Here is a 14,043-nt window from a genome sequence, read left to right as displayed (position 1 = left end):
GCAAAGTCTTTCCATCTGGATTTTTATCTGATATCTTCAGTATTCATAACATGCACTTGACGCCGGATGTTTAAGCTTTATATCCAATCACTTAAAAATCCTGCACCATCATTTTATAAGTCATTTACCTAAACTCAACATCTGTATCTCAGAAGCAAAACAAAAAACCAACACTCAGAGAACAGTCACCACCACTATGAAATTAATAGGTGCTAGAGATAAGTTCAGATGAATAAAACACTACATACTTGCTTTCTCTCACTCTATCCCCTCTCAGTAAGTTTTAGTCTAACAAACTAAAGAATGCTTTTCCTTAAATGCTTTTCCAACACTAGTACTGAGATGACTTAGACCCTTTCTCTAAGTGGAAATCAAAGTTTTCCCTAGAGTATGGAAGATGACACAATTGGAATAAAAAAAAACAAATGTTTAAAGGTTAGAAAATATGACAGGTCTAATTGTACATCCTACTCTCTGGAGGACTCACAGTGAAATTCACGATAGACCACCTTTGTGTGCCTACATAGTCTGTGGATATTAATAAACTACCTGGCTCATCTAAATGTTAAAATATCTTTTTTTCTGTCTCTCTCCAGGGATCTCCTTCTTTTAAATAGTCTCCTCTTAAATTCAAGTCAGTTAATAAAATAAGGAAATGGTGACCTCCAAAAATGGCCTAGGGGAAATCACCCTTTACACCGCCAGGCAGTGGGGAGGGAGGAGGAACATCTACATGCCCAGCATGGAGTAGACCAAGGGGGAGCAAACAGAGGCAAGCTGAAATCATGCAGAAGAAGTCTCCTCCAATGTTTTTCAGTTTTTCATTGTGATAAAACATACACACCGTTTGCCATTTTAACCATTTTTAATCACACGGGTCAGGGTACATGAAGGTTCAGGTACATGAAGTGCATTAACACTATTGAGCGACCATCACCATTATTCATTTCCTGAACTTTTCATTATCCCAAGCAGAAGCTCAGTTCAGTTCAGTCGCTCAGTCGTGTCCGACTCTTTGCAACCCCATGAACTGCAGCACGCCAGGCCTCTCTGTCCATCACCAACTCACGGAGTCTACCCAAACCCATGTCCATAGAGTCGGTGATGCCATCCAACCATCTCATCCTCTGTCGTCCCCTTCTCCTCCCGCCCCCAATCCTACCCAGCATCAGGGTCTTTTCCAATGAGTCAACCCTTCGCATGAGGTGGCCAAAGTATTGGAGTTTCAGCTTCAACATCAGTCCTTCCAATGAACACCCAGGAGTGATCTCTTTTAGGATGGATTGATTGGATCTCCTTGCAGTCCAAGGGACTCGCAAGAGTCTTCTCCAACACCACAGTTCAAAAGCATCAATTCTTCGGCGCTCAGCTTTCTTCACCGTCCAACTCTCACATCCATACATGACCACTGGAAAAACCATAGCCTTGACTAGACGGACTTTTGTTGGCAAAGTAATGTCTCTGCTTTTAAATATGCTATCTAGGTTGGCCATAACCTTCCTTCCAAGGAGTAAGTGTCTTTTAATTTCATGGCTGCAGTCACCATCAGCAGTGATTCTGGAGCCCCAAAAAATAAAGTCTGACACTGTTTCCACTGTTTCCCCATCTATTTCCCATGAAGTGATGGGACCAGATGCCATGATCTTAGTTTTCTGAACATTGAGCTTTAAGCCAACTTTTTCACTCTCCTCTTTCACCTTCATCAAGAGGCTCTTTAGTTCTTCTTCACTTTCTGCCATAAGGGTGGTATCATCCGCATATCTCAGGACCTATCAAAGTATAACACCTATTCCTCTTCCCCCAGCTCCTGGTAATGTCTATTCTTTTCTTCTCTATGAATTTGCCTATTTCAGGGACCTCACATAAGTAGGAACATGCAATATTTGCCCTTTTGTGTCTGGGTTATTTCACTCAGCATAGTGTTTCCAAGGTTCAACTCTGTTGTAGCATGTATTGGAATTTCATTCCTTTTTATGGTTGAATAATATTCCAGTGTATGTATAGACCACATTATGTTTATCCATTCATCTGTGAATGGACATCTGGCTTTTTGTCACCTTTTAGATATTCTAAATAATACCACTATAAACACTGGTATACAAGTATCTGTTTGAGTCCCTGCTTTCAATTATTTGGGGTACATACTTAGAAATGGAATTGCTAGGTGATTCTATATTTAACTTTTTGAGAAACCACAAAACTATTTTCCACAGCAGCTGTACCTTTGTACATTCCCAACAGCAATACACTAGTGTTCCAATTCAACATATTCAAGTATTCTCTGATTCACTAATTCAGATTAACATTTACCTTTATTACCCTAAATTGGAATTTTTTTTCCTGATACAAGAAAAATAGAAAAATCAGGATCAGTAATATCTAATGACTTTTAACATTTTCCTCTTAAGTGACTTAAATAATAGAAAATACAAAATGTGTTTTTAATCTTTTTTTCAGCATAAGATAAAAAGGAGCATAATACCCTAAAAGTATATTGAGGATCCTACATTTACAACCTATAAATATTTTGAGATATTTTAAAAAGAAATTTACTTTTCTTGGGGGTCAGTGCACATAATACCTGGAACTAATCTGTCCAGGAAGGCCTTGCTTTGGTAAAAGTAGAAGAGAAAGATTTATAATAAACTTACCTAAATACCACTGGCAGGCTTTCCACAACTTTGCCCAATCTCATATGGAGGAAGAGATGGGCAGTTAAAAGCAATAATGATGTTTTTAAGCCTTTAACACCTGCTCTCACCAATCTGCCATCAAGTGCTTACAGGAGGAGACAACAAGTAGCAAAACAAATATCAACAGAAAACATTCAAAGCAAATCAACATGCATATTTGGGACTCTATTGGTGGGAGTGGGATGAAATATGGGGAGGTGGATATTTGCTTACTGTTGTGACTTTTTTGTATACAAAAATATACTTCTAACTATTCCTAGTTCATGTGACAGTACTAAATAAATTGCCATTTATTTCATGGCAGTCCCACACCTCTATGAAAACGCCCAGTAGTAGAACTATTTTCAACCCATACTGCAGTTTTACATTGCTTTTAAGTAAATTGATTTTTCCAAGGTGCTTAAAGTGGTTTGTTCTCCCAATTAAGTAAATATTCCCCTTATGATCTATTTAAACTTGTTACCCTAAAACCTTTTCATATAGAGTAGTAAGACAAACTTTATCTTAGACTTGCCTGGATAATTGCAAATTCCTAATTAGTTACATCCAGAACAATGAAGTTATTTTTAACGGAGACTCTCTCCCACCAGCTGTGGAGAAACTGACTGAGCCCCTTAAGAATAAATTAAATCGTGTTATTTCCTGGGATTTTAGAATCTTCCATTATTTCTCAAACATACTACATTTGCTCATGTATGAAGACAATTTTCCAGATAGTTATTTTAACAGAAAGCTTTTCATAATTGAACACTATGAGTCTGTATTATACCAACTTAATTTAAACAAATTTTTCTGACTGGTTGCCTTTATAAAAAAAAGTTCATCTTCCAAAGTTAAAACAAGCCTTTAATTCTTATACAAATTTAATTCTTATATAAATTTAGCTTTAAACACAGCCTATAGGTGCTCCAATTGTTAACATTTTTCAGATTTCAGATAGTAGCAAAGGACTAAATTGTCACATCCTGCCCTAGGAGTCTGGTGGCAAACACAGCTCCCTCTACAACATCTCAAAAATATGAGCAAAAGACCCCTGTAAGTAAACAGAAAAATGTCTTGAATTTGCAAAAAAAAAAAAGTCAGAACAGCATAGAATATTTCATTAAGCACCTAGTTTAGAACTCAATAAGTGCCTCCTGAGTAATAAACAAGTGAATGAAATAAAATTACATAATTACATTTTAAACTCAAATATAATCATTTAATACAAGGGACATTTTAAACAGATACTTACTAGAATCTCAAATTATGCTAGCTTTGGCTCAACACCATTAAAATCTTCTCCCTCTAATTATATGAAAACTGACAAGCAGTAGTAATATTACAGAAACAAAAGATAATAGGAGCCAGTGACTGAACCAACAGTGAGTTCCCGCAAGGACCTTTCATCAGCCAATGAAATTACAATCCAGGTGTTTTTGTATCTCAACTAGGGACCAACAAAAGAGATTCAAAGATTGATACATTTTTTTTTATTTTAAATTAGTTTATTTATCTATTTTTTAACTTTACAATAAGAAACTTCCCCACTTGTAATAGATGATCACTATACTCTTATCTTACTGGATTTATTCTTGGTGGTTTAAAAACCTCCCAACTTCCCCTCTCCTCTGCCAGTTCCAACCCCTACCCCCACATACCTCTAGTCTCCAAGGACAGATCTGTGACACTAAACCTACACCATAAACAATTCCCCTCTGGGTAAGCTTGTGACTAGGGACCTGCTTCTCACTGGCTGTACCTTGCAAAGGGTTCAAGTACCTGTATGCTCGGTTGTGTCCAACTCTTTGCAATCCCATGAACTGTAGCCCTCCAGGCTCCTCTGTCCATGGGATTTCCCAGGCAAGAATATTAAAGCAGGTTACCATTTCCTTCTCCAGGGGATCTTTGCAACCCAGGGATCAAACCCGTGTCTCCAGCATTAGCAGGCAGATTCTTTGCCACTGAGCCACCAAGGAAGCTCAAGTACCAACCATCAAGTCATCCTTCCAAGTGAGCCTGTACTTGGCTTCAACAGAAACCTGCCTCTGTCTAGCCACAGGGACTGAAGCATTCTCTGCCTTTTAAAAAACACATTAATATTATATATACAGTATTGTGTATTTTAAGGTAAAAAAAAAAATGTGCTTACAAATATTTTCCTATATTCAAAGGCATTCAGTGCCAACTAAAGAATAAAGCTTTTCCTCAACTACCTAGGGGCTTCCCTGGTGGCTCAGGTGGTAAAGAATCTGCCTGCAATGCAGGAGACCTGGGTTCAGTCCCTGGGCTGGGAAGATCCTCTGGAGAAGGGAAAGGCTACACACTCCAGTATTCTGGCCTGGAGAATTCCATGGACTGTATAGTCCATGGGGTCACAAAGAGTCAGACATGATTGAGCAACTTTCACTTTCAACTACCCAAGTGCATTCCTAGCAGCTGCCAAGGATGAGAATTAAGGTTTACTTGAAAATAACAGGCTCACAGTTGAGCTATTTCAAATCCTAAAAGATGATGCTGTGAAAGTGCTGTACTCAATATTCCAGCAAATTTGGAAAACTCAGCAGCGGCCACAGGACTGGAAAAGGTCAGTTTTCATTCCAATCCCAAAGAATGTTCAAACTACCGCATAATTGCACTCATCTCACACACTAGCAAAGTAATGCTCAAAATTCTCCAAGCCAGGCTTCAATAGTACGTGAACTGTGAACTTTCAGATGTTCAAGCTGGATTTAGAAAAGGCAGAGGAACCAGAGATCAAATTGCCAACATCTGCTGGACCATCGAAAAAGCAAGAGAGTTCCAAAAAACATCTGCTTTATTGACTACACCAAAGCCTTTGACTGTGTGGATCACAATAAACTGTGGAAAATTCTTAAAGAGATGGGAATATCAGACCACCTGACCTGCCTCCTGAGAAATCTATATGCAGGTCAAGAAGCAACAGTTAGAACTGGATATGAACAACAGACTGGTTTCAAATTGGGAAAGGAGTACGTCTAGGCTGTATATTGTCATCCTACTTATTTAACTTATATGCAGAGTACATCATGCAAAATGCCAGGCTGGATGAAGCACAAGCTGGAATCAAGATTGCTGGGAGAAATATCAATAACCTCAGATATGCAGATGACACCACCCTTATGGCAGAAAGTGAAGCAGAACTAAAAAGCCTCTGTGAAAAAGCTGGCTTAAAACTCAACATTCAGAAAACTAAGACCATGGCATCCAGTCCCATCACTTCATGGCAAATAGATGGAAAAACAATGGAAACAGTAGAAAACTTTATTTCTTTGGGCTCCAAAATCACTGCAGATGGTGACTGCAGCCGTGAAATTAAAACACGCTTGCTCCTTGGAAGAAAAGCTATGACCAACCTAGACAGCATATTAAAAAGTAGAGACATTACTTTGCCAGCAAAGGTCCATCTAGTCAAAGCTCTGGTTTTTCCAGTAGTCATGTATGGATGTGAGAGTTGGACTATAAAGAAAGCTGAGCGTTGAAGAATTGATGCTTTTGAACTATGGTGTTGGAGAAGACTCTTGAGAGTCCCTTGGACTGCAAGGAGATCCAACCAGTCCATCCTAAAGGAAATCAGTCCTGAATACTCATTGGAAGCACTGAGGCTGAGGCTGAAACTCCAATACTTTGGCCACCTGATGCGAAGAACTGACTCATCGGAAAAGACCCTGATGCTGGGAAAGATTGAAAGTGGGAGGAGAAGGGGATGACAGAGGATGAGATGGTTGGATGGCATCACCAACTCGATGGACATGAGTTTGAGTAAGCTCCAGGAGTTAGTGATGGACAGAGAAGCCTGGCATGCTGCATGCAGTCCATGAGGTCACAGAGTCGGACACAACTGAGTGACTGAACTGAACTGAATGTCTTACCACAAAAACTCTCATTGAATGTAGCAACCTCATTAAAGTGAAGAAAAGGCATTGTGATTTCCAAAGTGAAAACACAGTAGGTTGCAAATATTTCCCTATGCAGAAAATAATTTTTCCCCCCATTCTCAGCTATAGTTGGGCTTCCCTGGTGGCTCAAATGGTAAAGAATCTGCCTGAAATGCAAGATACCCAGGTTCAATCCCTGAGTTGGGAAGATCCCCTGGAGAAGGGAATGGCATCCCACTCCAGTATTCTCCATCCCATTCCCCAAACTTCACCCCACCCAGAACCTGTTTTGGGGCTTCCCCTGTGGCGCTAGTGGTAAAGAACCTGCCTGCATTGCAGGAGTCCATCCCTGGGTGGAGAAGATCCCCTGGAGGAGGAAATGGAACCCACTCCAGTATTCTTGTCTGGAGAATCCCATGGACAAAGGAGCCTGGCAGGCTACAGTTCATGGGGTCTACAAAGTGTCAGAAGAGACTGAGCACACACTCGGCACGCAGCTGTAATTACTGAAAGCTCAAATAATAGGCTTACTAAGATACCATACAGGGACTGAAGCCCATGCCTCTATCATTCAATTTTGGGAATTCCTCTTGGAGACTGTCGTTTTCCCCCTTCACCTCAAGACTGACTCTGAATCAAGCTGACTGTCTTGTCCACTTTAGCAATGCTAACCAGCTATGGACCACATGTAAGGAAATACAACTTTTCAGAGGTCACAAATCAACTATGGCATTAGGAATATGGAGAAAATAAAATTGCAATCTAAAGATTGAAACTTTATTCATTCATCACAAAGAAAAGAATGAATCATTTTTCAAAGTGTCCAAACACAATTTGGAGGTCTCTGAAAACATGCAAACTAATTCCCTAAGAACAGCTCAGTTTTTAAACTTTGCAATGTAATAAACTATGGAGTTTGTGCAAGGCTTTGCTAAACACTTTTCAATACACTGACTCATATTAACCCCTTGTGACAACCACTTAAAAAATGGTGCAGGTAAGATGTTTTCTCCTTATACTAAAATGAAGAAACAGACTAAGAGAGTTTCAGAAATCTATCAAGGACACACAGCTAAGAAGTAAATTAAGTCCCTGACAGATTATTCTGATTTCAAACTGATACTCAGATGTGGCCCTCACTAGAGGATATAAGATTTGGAAGGCCCATAAGATTTCTAATCTTTGCCTATCATTTCAATATCTTTTAAATTATGTCTCATTTGTATTAAGCACCTTGATGTCCAAAAAACGGAACTACACATCCTGAGTTAAATGTTTCCAGTATTTGTCACGCTCACAAGAACACTATAATCCTATTTATAACATGGTTCTTTGACCATAACTATGATCCCAATAGTCAGGCAAGGGTGTAAAAAGGTTTTTCCGCTGTCTGAATGGTCTAATTAACTGATGCCTCACCTTTAGTTGAATTTACAATTTTCAGAGCTGGAGGCCACGCAATTCACACAACACTAAAATAATATAGAACAATTTAAAGGTGACTTACTAATGTAAGTCTTTCAGAATCACATTAATACTCTAGGGTCAGGATTATGAACTGCAATTATCCCTGAGCAGTACAATAACTATGAAAGATAGAGCAGCTTCAGATATATTTATAATGAATCTGGAAGTTACTGTTTTTAAAATTCTAATAAAAGATTATTTTGTCATCTGTCTTTTCCTGAAAGCAGTATGCAAAAAAAAAAAAAAGGAAAGAAAAAGGTATTGGGTTATTGGATATTTATGGATGAAATCCAAATAAATGAATGCTTATTTTAACATGAGTTGGAATTTTCACTATTTCATATATTAATAAAATAAGAAAGTTGTTGAAATTCCTTCTACCAAATAAATACTAAAACGCAAAAGATTTAAATTAAATCCACTTATCAGAAAACTATCTGACCATATGCCACCAAGAGAATCGTTCTTTGGTAGTAAAGCAATTATTTTAATTCTTCAGATTAATTGTGCAGCTAGATGAGGAAAAGTGAACACAGGTTTGGTTATACTATTTACCTGAATGAACACAGCTGAAAAAAATCACCCAATGATCAGGTAAATGGATACTGGGGGTCGTTTTTTTCAACTTCTTATTAGTGATTTTTTCATACCATCCCTTACTTATACTCCTTTATTACACTGAAAATAACCAACAATTCCTATAAGCAGTTACTTCAATCAAACAGAAAATGTCATTTAAAGTTTTTGTCTATCAGTTTTTACTATGACAGCCAAGTATTTTTAAAACAATTATTTGCTTGTTTTTGAGCTACAGGTTATCTAGTATTTGAATTCCACTTAAGAACTAAATCTAAGCATCTTCTGGTGGTATGGAAGAAAGAAAACTTAACTAGGCGATCTTAAAAAGGAATGGGACCCAGTTAAACATAAATAGATTTGAGAGAAAGTTCTACTTTACAGTCCCCAAAATCAGCGTACCTAACCACTAGCCACAAGTAGCAGTTTAAAATAATTAAAAATAAATACAATTTAAAATGTAGTTCTTCTACCGAACAGGCCACATTTTAAATAGTACAACAGTTACACGTGCCTGGTCACTGCCGTACTGGACAGCACAGATATAAAACCATTTCCATCACCAAAGAAAATTCTATGTGATCTTGTGCAAATTACTAAATTTCTATGAATCTCAATGCCTTGTCTATAAAATGTCCTTAACATCACCTAAATTGAAAGACTATTAGAATTTTAATGAGATAATGTTAAAAAAAAACACTATATGCAGTACTTAGTACACATTAGATATCCCAAAGTGTAACTATTAATACAATCTAGTATTGCATTTCAATCTAAGATCACAAACACAGAACAAGTCATTCCCCCTCACTGGGCCTCATTTTCCTAAAACTGAAAAGTTGGGAGGTTCTTCAGGTTTTCAGTTCTAAGGACACTATCAAATGTTGCTACTTTAAATGAAATGTTAGGCAAAACTCCTACTGAGTAAACTACTACCTAGGCTCCTAGAGCCAGCTTCCTAACTGATCCCAACCATTCCTCCAGAAACCCCAGAAGACTGGCTCTCCAATATAGCCCATGGTCTGACGTGAGCTATTTATAAAATCTGTCTTAAAAGGTTACTGGAATATCTTTCTGAAATTGTACATACTGTAATTAGAAGCTACAACCTCCTATTCCATGATGATATCTTACAGTTTTAAGATCTCTTTTAAAATGAACACTATCTTTATGCAGAATTCTTTTCTCTTAGGAGCATATAAACCAAAACACTTTAAAAGTGCGTACGAGTTTAAGTACCATTTTTTAGTGACTTTTTCTTTCTACCAAGTATGCCTCATTCTTGGCCAGCTTGTGCTTGAGCCTCTCGTGTCTAAACAAAGTGAGAATTATACCCTTACAGGTGAAGTCCCTTTGCAGGACCAGAAAACAAGCCCAAAGACTTTACCGTCATTAACAGCTGCTCCCCGGGAGCCAGGAAATTTACAAAACGCCGGTTCCACAGAGGCTGCTTCCAACCACGGGGAACCACGGGCCCCCATACAAGGCACAAAACCAGGGCCACAAGCTGCTGTTGGCGTAGCTGCAAGGCTCTTCCCCCGGGCGTAGTCCCGGCCCCGAGTAACAGCTCTAACTTGAGAGTAAAGAGCAGCTCAGGCAGTAGAAATCAGAACAGAGCATTTTTGCCAGAGGCCAGAAGCCTCAAAAAAAAAAAAAAAAGTGTTATTCCAGAGCAGATTCCTTTTCTTCCGGGTCTGTCTGCTCCCTTTGACTCTTTGCCCACAACCACCGTGCCTCCCCTTTCCCAATGCCCCACCTCTCTCCATATTAAAAAAGAAGAAGAAAAAAAAAGGTGGCGTATTCCCTCTTCCCTAGCTTTCCCTACAAGAGCCTGGAAACTGGAGGAAATTCAAATCAAATTAACTGCACATCAAAAAATAAACAGACAAGCAATCAAGGGGGGTGCCCACCCAACAAAAGACCTCGCCCGTTCCAAAATATGATTAAGGCTGGGTGGAAGAGGGGGAGGGAGACTAGAAATCAGCAAGGATGGAGAGATCAACATATGAATCTGCGGCCCCGGCGTCGGCCCACTGCGGCCAAATTCCAATTCTTGTTTCAAGAACGTGCTGGACTGATGAGAAAAAAATTACAAGTTTTAACTTTTAAGGAAGTCCGCAAACGGTACTGTCTAGATAAAATGCCATCGCTTCCCTTAGTCAAAGATAGAAAGGTGGGAGTTGAGATTCGAAAAGCTCCAACTCCAACCGCGCACTCCTGGAAGCCTCCCCGCCAACGGCGCCGCCGGGCGGCCCTGCCCCGTCTCCGGGGACATCAGGCCCGGGTGCTCGGGCTCCTACGGGGAGCGGGGACCGGACCTTTGGGAAAGTTGGCGGGCACAGCCCGAGGCCCCACTTTCCGCCCGGAGTGACAAGCCCTTCCCACGCCGGCCGGCCCCCGCCCAGCCGCGGGCACCAGACAGTCCGCGCGGCCCCTCCCGGCCGCCTTGGGGCGCGGATTCCGCCCGCCCGCCCCACCCTGGCCCGGGAGCCCCTCGGGGTGACCGACTGACCGGAGCTACGCTGGCTCACACACCGGGTCGCCCGCTCCTTCCCGCCGCGCCCCACTCCCCCGCCCGAGCTTCCAGCCGCCAGGCTCGCCGAGTCCGGCCGCCGCCGCCGCCGGTTACCGCCCCCAGCCCGGGGGGAGCCCGGGGGGCAGGACGGGGAGGGAGGACGTGGCGCGCACTGAGGTGGCCAGCGGCGAGGCGGGGAGTGTCCCTGAGAGGCCTGGCCTGGGCGGGGGGCCGGCTCGGGCTCGGGACCCTCCCCGCGAGCATCCCCGGGTCGGAGGTCCCGGCCCGCCCACGCCTGGCGCGGAGAGGCGGCCCCGACTTCCAGCCCCACTTCGCACAGCCGCCCTCCTCCCTGCACCATATGGAAATCTACAGCCTCAGAAAGTGACACGTCGAAGATTCCTCGGCCTCTCCGCCCGCCCTCCCCCTCCTGGGCAGCGTTCCTGCCGCGGAGATTCCGGGAGGGGGAGCGGATTCCTCGGACAAAATCTGCTGGGAAGGCTGGGGAGGGCGAGGGGGGAGGGAGAGCCCAGGAACCACTGCCCAGATTTTTTTTTTTTTTCCATCAAGAAAGAATCTACCCGTTTCTTTCCCTCCTCCAAACCTTGGCCAGCTGTGTGGATGAGCGGGGGCCCGGAGCCCAGTAAGACGCGGCCCCAAAGCGGAGGCCGGCACCCCCCACACCGGGCCCCCTGTTCCCGGGGTGCCCAGAACAGCGCAGGGCGCCCCAGCACTCTGGCGGCAAGTTTTCCTCGGGAAGCCTGGCGCTCCCGAAGCGCTCCGGGACAGGCACGCACTTTGGCGGACTCTGCGTCCGGACGGGGCTTTCCAGCGCGCCGAGAGCGGCGGCAGAGACTTGGGATCCCGGTTCCCTCCAGACTCCAGCTCCTGCATCCCTTACCTTCCCTGGGGCTGAAACGCGGGGCTCCGGGCGCGCCACACACCGGGTCTCCCACGCCTCCCCAGCCGACAACCCCGAGAATCCCTGTCGCCCCTTCACTGCTCCCGCCGCCGCCGCCGTCCCCACCGCCGATCTCCTCCTCCTCCGGCCGCTGCCGCCGCTCAAATAACTACCAGGAGGGTTAGATGGGGGATTCCGCCATGTCAATGATGTCGGGACCACATGGGGATTTGGGGCCCGCCCACTGCCGTAATCTGCGGAGTATAACCGCCTCCACAAGCTCCAATTCGCAGGAATTGTGGGATCCTCCGTTCCCCCCTAGTCCTGTATAACTATCCAGAAACTCGTTTTAGTTCAGCCAGACTGTAAAGAAGTCTGAGGCTTTAGGGAACTAGCAACTCCTGGAAGGCGAGGACTGCATGTTCTGCCAAGATCGCCAACACTGGTATAAATGCGGGGTTCGCTGAGTAATTATCAGAGTTAAGAATATGACATTTTTTCATTTGCACATATATAACTTTTTTTAAATCCCCACAACCTTGTGAGCTGTTTTGTCACCTCCTTTCTCTATTTCTCTCAGCGCTTTGTTCATACCATTCACATAGCATTAAGAGATTTTATTATATTAATACCAAAGTTACAATGTCTGTTTCCCCCTTTCAGTGCCCAGTATGCGCTCCTAAGAGCAGAGACTGTTCCTTACTCCTGTCTGTATTTCTGTGTCAAACAGAGTATAATGCATAGAGCACAGTAGGACTCATTAGGTAACTGCTGTGTTTATACTAATTAAGCCAAACGTAATGTATCCTGTTGTATAGACTCAAAATGGTAAACTGACTGCATCCCATGTAACCCCTTAAATTATCCAGGCAGACAAGAAAGTAGAAGTTATCCCCAAGAGGCCACTCACCCTTTTAGCTTCCCAGGTATTCAAATAATTACATCTAGCCTCAGTTATTAGGCTACAAAGCAGGACTAGGTAGCAACCAGATGCAACATACTGCTTTCATTGATCTAAAAGATACATAAAAACCATTTGTCAGATAAAGTTATTGTACATAGTACTGTATTAAAGCCTGAAGAATATAAAAGAATACTGAGAAATAGTTCCTTTTCTCATGAAATTTGCAGTTCTTTTTTGCAGATGAGAGAAGTAACGATGAGTCTATGCATTGGGGCCCTCGGCCCTGACTGACTGCTTTTCCCAAATGCTCCCAACGGGTCTCTTGAAGCCATCTTTCTAGAACAAGGTTCCAACCCTAGGTCGTAGTCCCATATTGGAAGGGAAAAAGGAAAAAGCAGAGACTCCCCAGCTCCTGCCTCAGCTTCTCTGGCTTGCCCCTGAGCCACGGCCTCCAGCCGAGCTGAACTCCTGCCCTCCTGCCCTCCAAGCACCTCTGTCACTCTACACAGGCTTTCACTCTGTCCGGAGCATCCTTCTTCCTTTCCCCTATCCGAAGAGCGTTTCCTCATCTTTGATCACTCCCTCCCTCCCTTCACATAGTCTCACAGCTGTTTTCCCCACAATCTCATAATCCTTTTCAGTTCTTCTCACATTGCTCTGAAGTTATTGTATATCTCTTCCACTTGACTGGTCTTGTTCATTTTTGTATCCCCATCATTAACCTAGCGCTGAGCTTTGAATACAATACCCCCCTTATAAATGTTTGTTGAATAAATTAATTTTAAAGGATATGGAAGAATCTGAATGACTAGATAAATGGCCAAACTTCAGAAGGTGGAAGTTTGAATCTAAGTGTAGAAAAACAGGCTTGGCAAAGGAGGTAAAAGCAAGCAAGAGAAATTCAGAAAACAGAATTATTTCTCCTAGTTTTTACCACTAGACTGAATATGTTCTAATTAAGAAGAATCAATGACACAAAATGCCTTAACATTTTAAATGTATTTTCATATATATAATCTCCGTGTTTCATTTGTCTTCTTATCCTAACACCTAACATCAGTTTTGGTACAGAATAGAAACCCAATCAGTGTTTGCAAAATGAGAGGAAG

General features: G+C 42.5%; 1 protein-coding gene across 7 annotated transcripts in view; it reads right to left on the bottom strand.

Moving 5' to 3' along the window:
• The window catches only part of FNDC3B (fibronectin type III domain containing 3B), a 362,295-nt gene extending 350,125 nt beyond the window's left edge, over positions 1 to 12,170 (bottom strand). For 4 of the 7 annotated variants that reach the window (XR_014077092.1, XR_014077091.1, XM_081570941.1 and 1 more), the window contains exon 1: positions 11,127 to 11,234. The gene's annotated coding sequence lies outside the window, so the exon portion shown is untranslated. Of the gene's footprint in view, positions 1 to 10,001; positions 10,255 to 11,126; positions 11,235 to 12,030 lie in introns of those variants that run through there. The other 3 variants (XR_014077090.1, XM_081570938.1, XM_081570942.1) reach the window with 2 other exon arrangements.
• Positions 12,171 to 14,043: the final 1,873 nt, after the last annotated feature.

The sequence above is a fragment of the Giraffa tippelskirchi genome, chromosome 2, assembly GCF_054371585.1.
Source record: "Giraffa tippelskirchi isolate mGirTip1 chromosome 2, T2T-mGirTip1v1.2.pri, whole genome shotgun sequence".
Classification (NCBI taxonomy): domain Eukaryota; kingdom Metazoa; phylum Chordata; class Mammalia; order Artiodactyla; family Giraffidae; genus Giraffa; species Giraffa tippelskirchi.
Note: the sequence above shows the minus strand (reverse complement) of the source record. Positions and strands in the feature narration are given on the sequence as shown.